This window comes from Microtus pennsylvanicus, chromosome 14, assembly GCF_037038515.1.
Source record: "Microtus pennsylvanicus isolate mMicPen1 chromosome 14, mMicPen1.hap1, whole genome shotgun sequence".
Lineage (NCBI taxonomy): Eukaryota > Metazoa > Chordata > Mammalia > Rodentia > Cricetidae > Microtus > Microtus pennsylvanicus.
Window position 1 is genome coordinate 21,925,865 of NC_134592.1, and position 20,064 is coordinate 21,945,928.

The following is a 20,064-nucleotide window of genomic DNA, read 5'->3' on the forward strand; positions in this document are numbered from 1 at the left end:
TATTATTTGTAGTTTTAAAAGTATTCACATATGTAAAACTCCAGCTTTTAATGAAATTCTTTTTTATCAAAGGCAGCTTTTAAGAGAAAAGCAACACTTTTTAAAAGACAAACATATTTGTTTGCATATAAAATATAATGTGGAAATTAATATTGTGCTGTGTTTGAGATACTGTGAAAATGCAGAGATCATGTTTTGACTAATTATACATTTTTACTTATCCTATAATGAAGCACTCAGCTAAGATATATTGTTGTTTTGCACTTTCCTTTGAAATGGAGGTGTGAGATTTTATCTTGGCTCTGTTCCAACTTGTGAAATAAAATTACATTTTCGCTGAAAATGTCCGCTTCTTCTAAACTGACTTTGATTTTTCTTGTATAGGGCTCAAAATTTTTCTAGGGATGACTGCTGGTTAGAATAAGATGATAAGCAAGCAATGATCTAGAGGACTTTTGAGATGAAAAATGGTAAGTCTAGTGATTATTTTGGTATGCATGTGGTGCAAACCAGGATTCAGGCTTCCAAACGGAAGCCATTTTCTGCATGGAATCTTTCTATATAAAATTGAAAGGTAGTTTTCATTTTTTTTTAATCATTGGGAAAATAAAGGAATTTTGAGACACAGATTTATATATGATTTAATTTTAAGTGTCTATAAACAATGTTTTATTAGAGTATATATATACATATATATACTGATCCATTTGTATATTGTTTGCAACTTCTGTATACAATGGGAAAAAGTTATATAGTCATGGAAGAGTCTATATCTTTATTAAATCTTAAGTATCAACTACTTTATCTTTTACATTAAAAGTTTCCTGGCCTTAGTGTCCCCTCCCCCACAGTCTTCTGCTCTCTTTCTCCAGTATTCATATAGATACATAGAGATGGTACCTCATTTGATTTTTGTTGCTGTGGTAAACAGTATAACCAAAAACAACTTGGGAAGGAAAGAGTTTATTTCACCTTATTTCACCTCAAGGTCACAACAGTTCATGACTGAAGGCAGCTGTGGCAGGAACTCATGTTTGGCATCTGGGGCTGAAACCTTGGAGAAACTTCATGTACTGACTCCCTTCCTCTCGATTCTGCACAACTATATTATAAAACCCGAAATGTTCTGCACAAAGGTATCAAGACCCATAATTGGTTCAGCCTCCCATATCAATAGATAAGCATTCCCCAAAGTTATAAAAATAGATCATTTTAATCTGTGCACTCTCTCAGTTGAGACTCACATGTCTCAAGCAGACAATAACAACTAAGCATGGTGGATGGGGGTGGTTAATCTATGCTTATCTGTCTGTCTACTTGTCGGTCTACTGATAACTATCTCTATCTCTCTTAACCTATTTATATACCTACTGTCATATATTATCTGATTCATGTACATCTGTTTCTAAATATTCATATATTAAAAATAAAGAGATAATATTAAAATATGTTTGTGTGCAATGAATATACATGTGCATGTCCATCTTCAGGTGGGTACATGTGTGTGCATGTACACGTAGAAGTCAGAGATCAATTGATCATGGGTTTCCTTGCTCAAGAGTCCTCTAGCTTTTTGATTCCTTGAGGTAGGATCTCTCATTTGCCTGACATCAAGTAGATTAGGCTAAATCACCAGTGGTCCTCTGTTCTCTTCCTCCTTGATGCTGGGATTACAGACATGCATACCATCTTGACTGTTGTTTTTTAATTAATTTATTTATTCCTTTATTTTACATCCCAACCACAGTTTCCCTCCCTCATATCTCCCCATTCCCCCGCCCCCACCACTTCCCCTCTACACTCCTTCCCCCAATCCACTTCTCTGCTTCTGTTCAGAAAGGGACAGGTCTCCCATGAATATCAACAAAATGTATGCCTGACTATTTTTTGCATGGGTTCTAAAGCTCAAACTTGGGTTCTAATGCTTGCTCTGCAAGCTATTTACTGACTGAGTTATGCTCCCTGCCTGTTAGTAAAATATAACAGCAATTTAACTTCAAGTGTGTTTGGGTATTGTATCTTTGTACTAGTATAGAGAGCAAGAACGAGAGCCATCAATATTCTTCTATTAATTCACACATCATGTGAAAATGACATCAAATTAACAGACTGAAGACTCGGTCTCATTGTCAAATGAACAGAGTGCCAGCACATATCCATTTAGACAGATGTATTGCCTCTAGGCAAAGATAGGGTTTGCACCATTAGGCAAAGCCCGAAGTTTAAATAAGTTCCCTTTCAACATGTTATTTTTTCAGCTACCACGTTTCTGCCTCACACTGGCCCATAAAAAGCTCTATATTTACTACATTTCTAGAGGATACAGGGCATGCAGTAGGTAGTTGTCATATCTATATAGACACTGGTGAAATATATTCACAAAGCAAATCATTTATTCCTCTCCTTTGCCTAGAAATAGAAAATCACTAGGTCCCATAAAATCTGTCTGATTTTATTTCTTGTTTTGTAGCCAAAAATATGAAGCTAAGTGGCAACTTGGGTGGTATTTGTTGCGTTTAAAATGTCCTTTCTTGAAAGTCTGTTCTTAATTCTTACAGCAAAACAGCAAATATTTGTGCATGGAGAATCATTATTGAGTGTTGAGAGGCCTTACTCAATTTCATGAACTAGGAAAACTACAGACCATGTATATGTGAAGTATGTGCATGTATATTCATTTAGTTATGTGCAACACAAAAATATTGTTCTGGGATACACATAGTATGGATGATTAAATTATGGGAAAATAAATTCTTTGCTCTTTATGCTTTTTAAATTAATGCTAGCACATCTATTGACTGATAATAGTAGCTAAACAGATGATATTTTCTAAGGATAGTTGATATTGGAAACGGTTGACCTTCTAGAATCATTGCCTCACTACATAAGTCAGGCTAGTATCCAGATGAACTGGTCACTGGAAAAAAAAATCACTATCCTTTAATGATAAAAACAATGTTAGAGTCTGAAAGATAAGCATTAGATGCCTTTCTGCTAAAATAATTCCTTTCTAATTTCTTATTGAGAGTTCACCTCATAGGTAGACTGGCATCATCACAACCAGGATTCTCTGAGATTGTTGTTTACTCTGTGTACTATTAATAACAATTTTCCCCGCTGAACAAGCCAAAGATGCTGATCTGCTCTGCTCTTGGCATGGAAGTTATGTGTAATCTTTGAGGAATGCTGAGAGGAGGCAAGGAAGGAAATGAGGGGATTTACATTTCTGAACAGTATAGAACTTGTTCAGCAGAACAAAGGTGGGGAAAACACCATGAGACGGATTGCTACCCGAAACAGGGCTGCCTTCATTCTCACACAGTGTGTTCCTGGGGTCTCTCAGAAAGGCCATGCACTTATCTCTCCATTCACTGCACAAGACCCCTTCTTCAGACTCTGCACACATGTTGTATTCCATACAGAAAAATAGAAACTTGTCTATGCAATCTGTCCAGTGTGTGTGTGTGTGTGTGTGTGTGTGTGTGTGTGTGTGTGTGTGCACGCATGTGCACATGTGAATGTGTAAGACAGAGGTTGATATCAAGATGCCCTCTCTAATCCCTTCACTTTGCAGTTTCAGACAGGTTCCTCCCTGTACCTGATTCTTAGTTTGTGGTCTTTCCTACACAGGCTGGCCTGTGGAGCCCTTAGAAATTGCTCATCTCTGCCCTACATTGCTAGAGCAACAAGAATGTGCGAGGTATCTGAATTAAGGTCTCATGCTTACATAGCAAGCACTTTATCCACAAAGACATACCCTGAACAACAGGGATCAATTTCTTACTGGAGAAGGACTGCCCACTTGAGAATCACTCAACGCTTTTTCAGTATAGGGAATTGACATTTACATTGTCATCAAAGTCATGCCTTGCGCTTTCATGCAGTTTACTGTGGAACCTAAAACAAGTTTCACTATTGAAAAGTGGGATTGAGCACTATTTGAAAAAAATAACATGAGAGAAATCCAAAGAAACATAATATTAAAACCTCATAGTATATAATATTTCTCCTCTCCTAATGTATCTATGGAGTTATTTTTGCTGTTTCTTTTCAAATGATTTTGTGAGATAAAGAAGCAATGTCTGCAGAAAGAGGAGCAAGTTGTCTTGATTTAAATATGTAACTAGTTACTCTTCCAGCACTTGGGCATGTTTAGGCGGTACACAACTACGTACATTCTCAGACATTTCCTACTGTGTTGAGTTTATAGTAACTTAAAAAAAAGTGCTAAATGTTATCTGCCTAAGTTTTGGAAATACACAAATTACTTTTATATTATGTGCCTTGAAGAAGAATAACCTCTCACTTGGCCATATAAACATCAGCCACTAGATAGTTGCAAAATGTCTTGTAAAGGAAAAGCAGTTTCTAATTCCTACTTGCATTTGGATAAGAGAGTCTTTAGGTTGACTAGGGCTAAAAGCCTCACGTAGTTCTAAGATGAATTAGTTTCATTTTTATTTTTATGACTATATTCCTAGCTTCTCTTCCAAATGACATTTTTTAATAAATTTGATCCATAGCTATTCTGAAGGGTGAAAGCTCATAAACACGTCTTTCTGCTTTAATTGCCTTTATAAAGTACTTACTCCAAAGGGTAGTTTTTCTTCTCAATTCTACCACCAGTTTTTATCAGTGGCTCTGCCTGCCTCTCAGGATTCACTGGAGCTTGGTCCTGAAAAATGAATGTTCCAGTGTATGATGATAATGCATTCACGTCTAAATTTATTTGTGCAGAGAGGACAAGGTAAATAATCAAATTTTTAGGGAGGTTGTGTGACATCTCAGGTAACATTGATTTTCTAATTTATTTATGGTGACACATATCTACTTTATAAATTGGGGTTCCCTTGCCAGTTCTCTGCTGTCTATCACTTCCAGAGAGTTAAATCACCTCACCCATTAACACAGACAGCTGGTTTGGGCTAGTTCTTACTGGACATCATGCTGCAAGGATTTTTGTTTCTTTACCTGCCCATAATCACTCAAGGGAGCTTATCCAGAGTCCTGTATTTTAATTTTATTGCTGTCCAGATTGCTATCATTTACATCTTGTCTTGGATGCTTCCCTGAGTTCTCTTCACCCCCTGCTTCTCTGTTCTCCCTCCACACACAGTCACTGTCTCCTACTTTTGCATTTTCGCTTGATGCATGTGGATCTGCAATCTGTTTTCTCCATCTCAGTACAAAGCTCCAATATTGAACACATGGATCTAAAGCCTTGTAAGAATCTATAATCCCCCTTTATCTCCCACATTCCTCATCTAATCTGTTTCTAACTCTTAAGGTTTCTAGGTTTCTATATTCCCAACCAAACATGCCTGCACAGAACCTAGCCATGTCTCTACATCTATCTGTTAACACCCATGATAATACACCCTTTCCTGTGATGTGGATGGGCTATCGTAGGCTAGTCCTACATTTCCCTAGTTTTAGACAATTGTCTCAGTGCCAGTTGCCATGATACTGAAAATTTTAACTCAGTTTACTTCTCATGTTTGCTGGGAAAACCCTAAAGGCTCTATCCCACTCGGCTGAAACATGAGCACAACATCTATAAAAAGTCCCTGTTTCTTCTTCATCAGTCTAAATACCTCTCCTTCCTCATAGTGTTCTACCTGCACCGTCCTTCATTATGTCCGTGAACAAACCAAATCCACTTCTACCAAGGGTTTTTTGGTGCATCATAGGTCCACTGTCTTGACCTCTATTTCCTAGAGTTTAGTGACTCACTGCTTTGTGCAACCCCTTTTCAGATAAAATGTCTCTTCTTCCTATGGACTATCACTATTTAACACAGTACCTTCTACCTCATTTGCACCTTCTGTAATTGAACCCTCTCTCTCTCTCTCTCTCTCTCTCTCTCTCTCTCTCTCTCTCTCTCTCTCTCTCTCTCTGTGTGTGTGTGTGTGTGTGTGTGTGTGTGCGTGTGTGTTTTTCCACCTAGCTCATATCACTCTCTGACCTTGTATAAAATGTATTTATTTTTCTACTGGTTTGTTTTGTTCAGCAGACCTTTGGCTCCGGAAGAATGGGAATTAATTTCATTTTCCCTATTCTAATACCTTGATCACTATATTATTGGAAAGAACAGATTATACTACATGGGATATTTGCTTCTCTTGCTGTGGAATGTAATGCCACATGTGGGCACATATCGTAAACGCAAACATAGAAATCATTGGCCTGGGTTGGCAGAGGTATTTCTTGCCTTTGTTTGTGACCCTGCTCAGCATTGCAAAGGAAGGAGGATTGGAGGAATGGGAGAGAAGTACAGGGTTATTGTGGGCTTGTCATCTAAGTTTGATAGTAAGAGTGTGTGGTGCAAACAAAGAAATTATAACTCCAAAACCTCCCACTTAATGGCACATTGACAGGGAACTGGACAGAGCTGAAGATTTCAGTCAAAGAAATATTGGTGCTGTTACTGTATTTAACTTATCAGCTGTACCTGAAACTCACAAGTCCTCAGAAGCTGGCAGTGGAGAACATCCTTAGGAATCCTGTTAACAGCACAGGCCTTTTAGCCCCACCTTGAAAGTCAGGCTGTGGACTTAGAGGACTCCAAGGTGTCCCAGCACAATGTTTTAGAGAATGTCCACTAAGCTCAATGAGTGTTCCATTTTATCTCAGTAAAAAGAGAAGTGTATCTAATTTCCCTTAGGTTCTAAGGGATCCAAGAGAACCTGGATCTCAACCTGTGAGTTATCAAACCGTGGAGGTGTAAAATGACCCCGCCACAGTGGTCTCCTAAAACCTTAGAAAAACACGGAGATTTACATTATAATTCATAGCAGTAGCAAAATTATAGTTATGAAGTAGCAACAAAAATAATCTTATAGTTGGAGCTCACCACAGCATGAGGAGCTGTATTAAAGGTCACAGCATTAGGAAGGTTGAGAAGCACTGGATTAGGAATACCCAGACATTTATTTTTCAAACTCATTTGTGATTTGTGACTTGCAAATGAAGAAAAAATGGGTTATGAATTGTCAATCTTGCCTGAGTCATTGTACTGGTATCAGAAGGTACATACTGTCAATGTATGAGCTTTACTAGAAGGATCTGTCATACCAAGGTGAAAGCATTTACGTCAAACAATTAGTCACATGATCTAAGTGATAGTCACTGAAGGTCCTCATAGAGAAATCTCAGACTATAGCAGTCTCGGCATATAGTAGTAGTATCAGTCTACAAAATTCTCAGCAAACATTGCTTATTGTTATTATTAATAATTATTATTAATAGAAATAGCATGTCGAAATTTTAAATTTTTTTTCAGGCTATTGTTGCGTCTTGATCTTCTGACCAAAGCTTATGTTTGGGGCACAAACTGATACCTAAATTGCCATAAATTCTAGGCTCCTTAGACTTAGAGCATGCTATATTTGAAGCTCATAAACACCCTCATTCAGTAAGATAATCATTCTAATTTGTAAAATGCAAGATAATTTTTCTTTTGCACCTATGTTGTTAAAATTTTAAGCTACATACTTTTTCTATTTAAAATTTAAAATACATTTTACTATAAAATCAGAGAAGGAATAAAGAAGAAATATTACTTATAATATTCTTATGTAACCTATTAATATTCTCTGTAAAATTTAATCTTATTTTTGCATGAAAATTTCATTAAGTAAGACAAAACTCTACATATTTATTGATTTTTAGAATAAAATATATTTCAAAATTTATATTCTTTTTGCTTCTATTACATGGGTCTTGATATTTAAAACACTGTGGGTCTTTATGGTCACAATAGAGTCACTCTTTCATCTGAGAATAAAAAAAATAAGCTATCTTTCTTCAATTTAAATGTGTTACATGATTTCCTAGCCTTCCTCCAAGAAGACAGACTTCTAGCACAAGGTCTCCTGAGTGATGCTGGAGTGCAGACAGCCAGCAACTTCACTGGGAGATGCTAAAGGGCCTGCTGCAATGATAACTGCTAATTTATTTATGTGGAATGGTAATGATATACATTTGAATAGCAACAAAAGGGAAGGCAACTCACACTTAATCCATGTTAATTATGTACTATTTAGAGGGGAGTATTTCTCTGACAAGGAATCCAGTTCAAAATTGCAGCTCTGTGTCTGTTGTTAGGAGGGGCATGCAGCACACTGCTCCACTCCCCAGACCCCACATGGTTGACACACCTCTGCATAATACTGTAGAAGCTTTTCTTTTAACTGACAAGTGTGAAGGAATCGTGCCAACACGCCTTTTTTTCTTCTTTGAAAATTTGTTGCAGCCTTGTGCACTACAGACAATTCTCCCATCCTTCAACCAAACAGCTTCAATATAATTGTATTTCCCTTTATTTCTCACTTTTATGTCTCTGTTTTGAAAGGCAATGGTGTACAGATAAAAGCTTAGGAGTGACACACAGAGTCGATTGAATTTCGGCCATCGGGTTTAGGAATGACCTTGAACTACTATTTACCCTGTCTAATTCTGATTTTCCTGATTTGTAAGAAGGAGACAATGGCATATTTTATAACTCAGCATCAGATTTGAATAATAGGAGACATAAGGATCATCTGTCACCCTGTGCAGTGCTGTTGTAACTTTTATTTTGCTATATCCTTGTCTCATAATTTAAACTTTCTCATCTCCTTGGCTTTCAATATTTCCAGAATAATCTCAGCTATGTAATATATGAATGGGTTATATAATCCCTCTCCCCCCCTCTTTTTTCTTCTGATTTCCTCCATTACATTATTTTCTTTTGAGTCACATTGCTTTTTATTTGGAATATTATTAAGAATTTTCAGCCACTTGGTTTGTTTTCTGTATCCTGGTGGTGACAAGGGTTAGCTTTATAGTATTACATCTACATGTGTCCCCAGCTCCCCCAGCAAATGTTCTCCTTGCAAGTGTTCCTTAACCCAGTAAGTACAAAATCATCTTAACACTACACTGTTTTGTCAGGACACTGGTGTAGGATCCAAATACTGTATAACTGTGTGGGATAACATCCTTTGCTTTGTAAGTTTGTACTGTTTCAAGAAAGATCTTAATCGTTGTGCCCACATTTCCTACTTACAGCTTTTTATAACTTTCCAAGTGTCTTTTTTAAAATACCACGAATCTTTATAGTGATAACTATTTCAGGTTTTATATTTTTTTCTTTATTTTGGAAGTTATAATTAGCATTATCTTCTCTGCTCCTTTTCCTCCATCCAAGCCCTTCCAACCCACCCTCCTTGCTCTCTTTCAAACTCATGTCCTCTTTCTTCCTTAATTGCTAATGGATGCTTAGATGTGCATGTATACATGTATATTTTTCTAAACAAAAAATCTGCTCAGGCTGTATAATTTTACTTCTACGTAAGTTTTCAGGACTAACTATTTAATATTGGAAAACCAACTGGTATGCTCTTCCACAGGGCTGACATTTTTTCCCACTCTCAGCATTCCTTAGCTGCCTACAGTTCTTTGTCTGAGTGTTGATGCCTAGTGGGCTTTTCCCCAACCTCTTTGATATATCTCCATTACCAGCAACTTTGTTTAGCTCTTACTCTGATTTTTTAAATAACATTTACATGTCCATAATTGGGGGGATGGTGGGCCTATTAGCTCACTGGTTATCCCATCTCTAGATTGTGGCAAGCTGTCATACAATGAATCACTGAGTTTTTCACCGTCCCTTCTTTTCTGGTAGGAATTGGCATGAATTCATCTAAAGTACTACCCTTAGAATTGAAACAGTTTGACTATATAATCCTTTCTAAATTTTTTTTCTAAGCATCCATTTCAGTCTTGAAATCCACCATTTTCTCCTCTCTTTCCAAACAAAAATGAGATTTATATGATGTGTCCTAATTATTTCATTATTTTCGGTCAAACCTGTATTTTATACTGCAAAGTCTATCATTCACATTTAAGGAAGTATACTATTTCTTTCTAAGCATTTTTATTAATTTATTTGTTTATTAAAGATTTCTGCCTCCTCCCTGCCACCGCCTCCCATTTCCCTCCCCTTCCCCCAATCAAGTCCCCCTCCCTCATCAGCCCAAAGAGCAGTGAGGGTTCCCTGTCCTGTGGGAAGTCCAAGGACCTCCCACCTCCTTACAGGTCTAGTAAGGTGAGCATCCAAACTGCCTAGGCTCCCACAAAGCCAGTACCTGCAGTAGGATCAAAGCCCAGTGCCATTGTTCTTGACTTCTCAGCAGTCCTTATTGTCCCGTTTTATCCCATGCTTATTCAGACCCAGACCATCTGGCCTTGGTGAGTTCCCGATAGAACATCCCTATTGTCTCAGTATGTGGGTGCACCCCTCGAGGTCCTGAGTTTCTTGCTCGTGCTCTCTCTCCTTCTGCTCCTGATTTGGACCTTGGGGTTGTAGTGCGGTGCTCCAATATGGGACTCTGTCACTGTCTTTTTTCATCGCGTGATGAAGGTTAATATCCAGGAGGATGACTATGTGTTTTTCTTTGGGTTCACCTTCTTATTTAGCTTCTCTAGGATCACTAATTATAGGCTCAATGTCCTTTATTTATGGCTAGAAACCAAATATGAGTGAGTACATCCCATGTTCCTCTTTTTTTCTTATTTTTTATTATTTATTTATTTATTAAAGATTTCTGCCTCCTCCCCCCATGTTCCTCTTTTTGGGTCTGGCTTACCTCACTCAGGATAGTGTTTTCTATTTCCGTCCATTTGCATGCAAAATTCAAGAAGTCATTGTTTTTTTTTTTTTACTGCTGAGTAGTACTCTAATATGTATATATTCCATACTTTCTTCATCCATTCTTCCATTGAAGGGCATCTAGGTTGTTTCCAGGTTCTGGCTATTACAAACAATGCTGCTATGAACATAGTTGAGCCATAATTTGTTTTCCCAGCTGGAGTATTTTTGTTTGTTTTTGGTGGTCTGTTATTTTGTGTTTCTGAGATAGGGTTTATCTACATAGCCCTGGAATCCAGAAACTATGTATGTAAACCACACTTGTTGTGAACTGAGATCCTCCTACCTCTGCCTTCCATGTCCTGGAACTAAAGCTGTATACTATCATACTTACCTCAAACTTGAATTTTATTTATTTTGGGTGTTGCCGGATTTTCTTTCTTATTTCTTTGTGATGCTCTTGTTCTCCTTATTATTCCTGTGCTATTCTCCCACTGTAAATTACCTATGAATTTATGATCTGATGTTCATGTGTTCCATTGAGAGAGCTCTTCCTGCTTCTTTTTATTTATGCATCTCTCAGTTCTCATTAGAGGTTTCATGTTTTTCTTCTTTTATCACTACAACTTGAAATTGCACTCCCTCTTTCTCCTTTTTTGCTACTGGTTACTGAAACTTGTGACTCATGACTGCTACCAAAGGCCAGTTCTTGACCATTGAAAAACATCTCTAGCTCTATTTTTTTCTTCCTTCCTTCCTTCCTTCCTTCCTTCCTTCCTTCCTTCCTTCCTTCCTTCCTTTTGAAACCCCATTAAGTTTCCCAGTCTGTTCTTGACCTCACTCTCTCTAACCCATAAGACCTTGACTTTGCAATCCTCCTCCTTTACCATCTGAGCAGATAGGATTACATGCATGAGCCACCGGGCATACTTGAAATTGCTCTTTTTGATGTCACCTCCATCTTTTTCTGAAGGCAAAGGGAAAAGGTTTTAAAAATATTTTAAAAAATATGATTAATTCGTTGAGATTTTCCAACATTGCAATTTAAAATAACGTTTTATTTATTCTTTGAAAATTTCATATGCTGTATTTTAATCACCTCCTCCAAGATACCCCCACCTCCCTACCCACCCAACTTAACACTCTTTCTTATTCCTTCCTCCCTCTAGTTTTTTCAACCATTGGAGCAGTTTGCATCAGCTGACTGCTGGGGGCTTTGGAGGGTAACTGATATACCTGGTATCACTCCATTGAAGAAAACTGACTTTCCCTCTCCTGGCATCAATCAAATGCCAATAGCTCCTCTGCAATGGGTGGGGCTTCATGCCCATGCCATCTTCCCTGCTGGAATGCTCGCTGGCCTGTTCTTGCCCAAGTCTAGCTCATGTTGTCACAATATCTCTCAGCTCATATGCGCATATGCACTTTGTGTCTGGAAATCACACACTTCTTGCAATTATACTACCTCTGGTTGTTAAAATTATCCCTTCTCACTTCCTCCATCAGAATCTCTGAACCTTAAGGAAATAGATGTCAGTTTAAACACTCAAGTCCCATCCCTGGAAGATATATCACAGGAGGAGAGAAACAGCTACCCCAAGCTGTCCTTTACCTGTTCATGAGCTCTATAGCATGTATAGACACCCAGATAAATACATACACACAAACAAATATAAATTATAATAGTTTGTCTCCTTTAATACATTCCCTAGCCTTAGTTCTCTTTCCCAGTTTCAATTTGTTTTCTTTCCAGACATTTGGTTGCCAAATTCAGAGAGTTTCTGTGATAATGTATTTATTTCATTTCAAAATTTATTTATTTAGCAGTCATAGTTCCAGGAAGAACATTATCTTCAAAACTTTTATTACTAGTAAAACTTAATATATGATGACATTGTGCATTGTACCATCAAAAATCTAGAAGAAATCATTTGTGATTTTGTTATTTAATTATTTCCTTAAAAATTTACCTCTAGATGCTAGTACATAAATATAAAACCATTTGAGCATCTGGCAGATTCAATTATTTGTAGCTGATGTCTGAATCTATATTTGTAAGAAAATGTGAATGTTTCCTTGTGTATGCGCAAATAAAGAACATATGTAGTTGGTTATCCTTGTTTACTGTTAAAATATTTTGCTTGCTTTTTTTGTTAGTTTACTTTGTTCTGTTTTTAAGTTTTTTTTCCCTTGGTCATAGATAAAGCAGATTTTCATTCAAAAGAAATGCTGTCAGTTTGAAGACTAACAATTCAAACTTACATATGGGCAGCATGAAATACAGAAATGTCATTATTGCCCAAGATCACAAGTGTAGCTATGATCGATCACTAACAGGATAAGGAGTAGGGAGGGGGTTCTTTAGTTGCCTATTTACCATGCAAGTTTGAGGACAAGAGTTCAGAGCCCCAGAACTTAAGTAAATATTGAGTAGGCATTGCAACATCCTGTGACTTCAGCGCCAGAAGTTAGAGACAAAGGATTCCCCGACCAAATTGGCTAGCAAGACTAGCCATATCAATGAGCACTGAATTTGATTGAGCCTCGGTGAATTAGATGATTGAGCAATTAAGGATGATTACTGACATCCATCTTGGATGTCTACATGTGCACACACACATACACAGAGATTCACATATGTGCACACCTGTACATACACAACAATGTACATCTACATACATATAATACATACATGAAAAATGTTAAAAGGAAAAAAAATACTATGAATGTGCCCCTTATGACTCACACTCTGCTGACTGAGGGGCCGTGCTCTCTGTGTTTCAAATCCCATATGCATTCACAGTAGCTACGAATTTGGTAGTAATTACCAAAGAACATGTTACATTTGGCCTTCTCAAATACAGAACAGTAAATAATCACTTGTAAGAGAATGAATCTCTAATTTGTTTTATTAAATTATGAGAAATAGCATAATTGTTAAAATGTCTACTTATTTTTTTAGTAACATTTCTTTATAATGTACCTAAGAATTTAATACCAACTATATGTGGCAATATTATAAACTTTCAGGTGGAAAAGAAAAGAGAAGGAGTCTGTTATTATTGAATAATTGAGTTTTTCCCTAATCATTTTTAAACAAAGATATAACTATATGTGTGTATATATCTATCAACCTGGCATATCCAACCAGTAGCACTTTTATAATGTGACCCAAAATGTAGATGTTGATTTATCTCACTCTTTGTAATTACTGTGTTTTTTTATTTTATTCACAGGAAAGATATTTGGATTATAAAGACTGCTGGAATGACTACTCATTCATGAAAATAAATAGCCTATATCCACATTAAGGTAAACAACAACAACAACCCCCCAAAAACAAAAAAACAACCCACAAATGATATGTTCTAAACCTTCAAATGCCTTAAAATCTTAATGTTTCCTCCCCTAAGCAGCTAGATCTGACTTTTTTTCTGTCCAGCTTCTCCCCATTCACAAAGATAGGTGAGAAAGAAATGAAAGAAATTAAAAGGGACACAAGGCTAGGCAGGATTTCTGTACTTCATCCTTTGAAATGTGGAAAGTCCATAGTTTTCTTTTTCTTCATGTATCTGTATATCATGATTTTTTTCCTTTAGCCGCTCTTTTTCTTGAGAGCCTTTCTATGCAACTGTCTCTCATCTCAGACCCTAAATCTCCATAGCAGAAATAGAACTGCCTTCTTCCCACTCCCTCTACCTTGATCAGTGTTTTAATTTGCTTTCGTCTCTTATTCTTTGGCTCCATCCTTCTTCTGCTGCTCTGCCCCTTGAGATAGAATCAGTGTCTGTTCATTTTGGTTTCCACCTGTAAGAGCCCAATCTCCAAGTCCTACTTCAAAAATCTGTTAAGGGACCAATAGGATAGGTTAAAACCCAAGCTTTTCAATATACTTTGTACAAGGTACTTAAGTTCTTCTGTGCCTCACTCACTTATTTTCCAGAACAGGAATGGTGTCTGCATTACAGAGTTTTAAGTATTTACTTCTTATCCATTTGCCTGGAGACTGAGTGAGTGGTGCTACCTGTCTGTGATGTCAAACATAGATCTCTTCACAAGACATTCAATGGATCAAGTAGGTTAACATTTGTGCATTTAATAAACATTAGGAAAAATAAGAAAACAACCACTAGCATTCTTGTTGAGATTTATCTATTAAATTGAAGTCTTTTATGCACTAGCTTTGGGAGAATAGAAGAATAGCATATATGATTTCTATAGCCTCATCAAAAAATAATATTTGAATGTTGTTTTAGTGTCCTAAAGTATTGAGAATCTCCAAAATGCTTTTGTTTTCATAGAAATGAAATACTCCATACCCCATTTTTTTTTTTTTTAGAGAGAGACATGTCAGCTCCTGAATGTGCTCCCCTACATCTTAAAATAGGGCAGCCTACACATGTATACGGGGCAGAATTATGTCGCAGGTTCTATTCTGGATTTCATGAACCATTGTCCCAATACTGTACTCATGGGTATATCTATCTTGTCTTTACAAAAGGCACTGGAAACAGCTTCTGCAGCTGTCTCAGCAAACAGAGTTCTCAAAATTATGTTAGTATAAAGTGGACCTAAGGAGATGTTTACTCAAGTGTAGCTGCATACAGTGCTTTTAAAAATATAAGGTGCAAAGACCTCCAATGAACAAGTAAGAATGTGTCAGAACTCTCACTGCAATCAGGGACAGCCTAAGAACAGGCTTAAAGAAAACAGTTTTGAACTACAAACTGACCTTGAAATATTTGCGATAATACATTTTCCAACCTACTTTCAAGGGAGGCAATAGTATTCTCTAGTATAAGTATTTCATATTACATAAAGCCATTCTAGAGGCTAGAGAGATGGTTCATTCAGTTAAATGGCTGCTACATAAGCAAGAGGAGCTGGCTCCCAGAATCCACATAACGGGATGATTGGGATAAAGGAAGGTTGGATAGGGGAGCAGGGAAGCACATATCTTAATTAAGGGAGCCATCTTAGGGTTGGCAAGAGACATGGACCTAGAGGGGCTCCCAGGTGCCCAGGGTGATATCCCCAGTTAGTTCCTGGGGCAGCTGAGGATAGGGAACCTGAAATGACCCTATCCTGTAGCCATACTGATGAATATCTTGCATATCACCATAGAACCTTCATCTGGCGATGGATGGAGATAGAGACAGAGACCCACACTGGAGCACCGGACTGGGCTCCCGATGTCCCAATGAGGAGCAGAAGGAGGGAGAACATGAGCAAAGAAGTCAGGACCACAAGGAGGGCACCCACCCACGGAGACAGTGGGGCTGATCTATTGGGAGCTCACCAAGGCCAGCTGGACTGTGACTGAAAAAGCATGGGATAAAACCGGACTCTCTGAATATGGTGGACAATGGCACTGGGTTTTGATCCTACTTCATGTTCTGGCTTTGTGGGAGCCTAGCCAGTTTGGATGTTCACCTTCCTAGACCAGGATGGAGGGGGGAGGACTTTGGACTTTCCACAGGGCAGGGAATCCTGACTGCTCTTCAGACTGGAGAGGGAGGGGGAGAGGAGTGGGAGGAGGGAGAGGGAAATGGGAGGCTGGGAGGAGGCGGAAATTTTTTTTTCAATAAAAATAAATAAATAAATAAATAAATAAATAAATAAATAAATAAATAAATAAATAAATAAAAAGGCTAGGCATGGTGGCACATGTCTGTCACCTCAGTGCTTCACTAGGAGGCAGTGATAGATGCTTTCTGGTGAGAGTAGCCACTCAATGAGTTACAAAGGAAGACATTCAGTGTCAATCTGTGACCTCCACACCACTCAATGCGTACACACACACACACACACACGAGTGTGCTCACATACACATATGTTATTCTAGGATATCTTCTCATTTGATTTTGTATGAGCGATTGGATTTCAGAAAATTTGTAGGTTTATGTGGATAAATCAATAAGTGATATTTCACCCGGGGAAATAGAAAGAGATCATGCTTGTGATTAAAGCTTTATTATGTACTCATCAAATTTATTACTATTGTAGTTCTCTAATAACATTTGACTTACACTTTCCTCTTGGTAGTTGTTACTTCATCTTAAAATTATTGACATATTTATCATCAGGTTGTAGATTACTTATGAACAGACATTATCTTTTCTCTAGGGTTTCTCTGTACCAAGTAACATGTTATATTTCTTATAAAACAATTATGCTTATGGAATGAATAAAGATTTGTTTTAGATTATATGTGTGTGTGTGTGTGTTTACCCCAAGACATTACTTACTTGCTTCCCATCAGTGACCTAGTTCTTGTTTTTGAATGGTCTCATTCCTATTTAAAAGAAGGGGGCAGGTAATACATACACATGCATACATGAGTAAGTGCATGTACATATGTATGTATGTGTGTGCATTCACACAAACACAGGAATCATAGACTATAAATGATTTAATGTCAGTTTCTAAATCACATTCGTATATCTACTGCTGTACTTGACTAAAAACACTTTCTAGTCACCAATCTAAATGTAAAATATGCTCATTGTAGACTTTAAATCCCTCTCCCAAATGGTTTCATCTATAGGTTAATCACAGATGTAAAAGGAAGTTTCAGAGGTTTTTGTTTTGTTTTTCAAACACAGTAATTACATACTTGATCTCACTAGTTCCTGAGACAAACTTGTTGTTCCAGATGAATCTTCTTTGCATGTGTATTTTGACTAATCTTTGTTGGTAATTTATTTTTTAGCTTAAATCTCATAATATACAGGTTTTAAGAATATTTGAAATTCTCAGTGCATTCAAAGGAGCCATTATGATCTGTGTGTCCTGTGTGACTTAATGGAATGAATGATTTTTTATTTATAAAATAAAAGCTATAAAGAGCTGGGTGACATTGGATTGCTTCCTGAACTTTCTTTCAACCCTTTTTAGACTGAACTTACTGTTCCCTTTCCCCAGGTAATGTGATCTTCCTTTAATGCTCATTGTTCTCTTACTTGATCATGTTCCTGTTTATCTCCAAAGCTGGGCGGTCCTGAGTTATTCTTAGCACCTTCTTTCTTGTTACCAGTGATCATTAATGATCACTTAGTCTCTAAAAACCCTCCTTTTCTCATTGCCACTAGTTCAGGCTTCTGTCATTTGTTTAGAATACGACAATAATCGTAGAACTGCTTGTTTTATTTTTCTTGTAGGATAATCTTTTTGTATAATATAAAGATGTGTCTCTATTAAGGAACCTTCTGATTACTTAATAAAGAGCAGAATAATTAATAGCTATCAGGAAAGATAGGCAGGACCTCTGGGGAGAAAGGAACTCAGGGAAGAATCTGAGAGGGAGCAATTCACCAGCCATACATTGAAGAAGTCAAACATACATTATATTCAGGAAAGGTAACAACCAGAACATAGAGGAAGTTGTCTGTGGAACTTTGCCAAAACAAGATTGACCAGTCCTTCAAAATTCCTGCTTCACAGTAAAGTCTATCAGATGTTTTAGGCCTGTATGCTGTTTTAGAAGTTTGGGAAGTTGCTTGCTCTGCAATTACTGCTTACTCAGGTAATATTTTATCTTGCTCAGTTCTCTAATGGTGTTGCAAATTAGATAGTTATATCTTTATGCTTTTTTTGTTCTCAAATTTAGAAAAGAAATTTACAGAAAAAAGATCTAAATCTTATAAGATTGAGAGACATAAAGCTTAAATTGTTCATCAAGCAAAATATTTCAAGGTCTTAAAATGTATTTTTAGGTTGGTAAAACAAGTTATTATAGAAAGTGGTTTAGGTGTAAAGTTTTGAATTCAGCAAAGTAGAAGAGAAGGTAGAACACTTTCTCCAAAGTTGCCAAACACAAATGATCTGGACATTGTGAATATAACTCTTACCTGATAATTTTTCTTATTACCTATAGTTTTACTCTATTAGAGTTAAAACCTTTCTTTTTTTTATTTAGACAAAAAGGGAAGAATGTTGTGAATAGTCTTTTTGTACAGTGCAAAGATGTTTCTCTGCTAAGTTCATTTAATAGAGAGTTAAATAACCAATGGGTAGGCAGGAGAGGATAGGAGAACTTCTGGGAAGAGAGAGGAACTCAAGGAAACACTCAATCTGAGAGGTATGGAATTTGCCAGAGAGATGAGGAGGAAGTTAGATGTACACTGTATTGAGGAAAGGTAACGAGCCATGTGGCAGATCATTAATTAATATAAATGGGTTAATTTAAGTTTTAGGAGCTACTTGGGAAGAACCCTAAGATAAGACCAAGCTTTCAAAATTAATAGAAAATTTCCATGTCATTATTTTGGAACTGATGGTCCAAAAAATGTCTGACTATAGCTTCTCAATTAAATCTTGAATATTTTCCATAATTGTGCATGGTTAACTATTAGTACCACACTAATATGCCTATTTTTCAGGTTAAACAAAAATAACAATCAAATGTTTTTTTTTTTAAAGCACTTATCTTTCTAACTTTCATTCTAAACTTCGGTAGACATGTTTTGTTTGGTCCACTGTGATTTGTTTGTTTGTTTGTTTTGGTTGGTCAATATTTAATAATTTAGAGGATAAATTGGAATTTTTATTGCTTTTCCTAAAATAAGAAAAACCAGGGACTGTTTTTCTCCCTGTCCCATCCCCAATGGCTTTCTGCCCTCTTGTCATATGTTAAACAAACTCATTCTCTGTCTCTACAGTTTCCATTTCTTTCTCTTGTCCCTACGAAGCAGTAACTCATACATTTTTTCCTGTATATATTTTTCCTCCTATGTCCAACACGCTTCCTTATCTGTGAGCAGCATACCTTAGCACAGCATTCAATGTTCTCATGAGCTAGTTTCATTCTCTTCTAAGCCTCTCCTTCCTACTTTATGTCTCAGTCATATCTCACTGCTTTCTGCTCTCAGATCAGATGTGAGCTGAAGGTAGATTTGTAGAGTTACAGTGTTTGAGTTCACATTTAATTTTTATTCTCATTGGGTCTAATCTCTTGGTGCTTGTGTGCTTTTGGTTTTGTATTTGAAAACTGGAAAAAATGGTGCCTGCCCAATGGTTATACTAAAGGTTTTAGAAAATAAAGACACGAAGCTTCTATTTTTTTCTCAATGCTCACCAAAATTCAGCTATTGCTGATTTCCCATCCAACATCTTAATCCCAAAGTTTCACTGCTGAGTCTTTCCTCATTATGTATCTTGTCTTCTGATATATATCTAGGTTTTCTTTGATGTCCAATTTAATTTAAATGTTGCCATTGGAAGCATTTCTTGCTTTCTCCTTTGGAATTCATTCATCCTTTTGTGTACATGAATATGATAAACTTATTAGATATACTTCTTCTATGAACTTACCATTACCTTCACTGGAGTTTTTTGCTAAGTTACAAAATCTTACAGGTATCTTTGTCTTAACAATATACAGCTTTCCTATGTGCAAATATCCAGCGCTCAGCAGACGCTTATCACTTGAC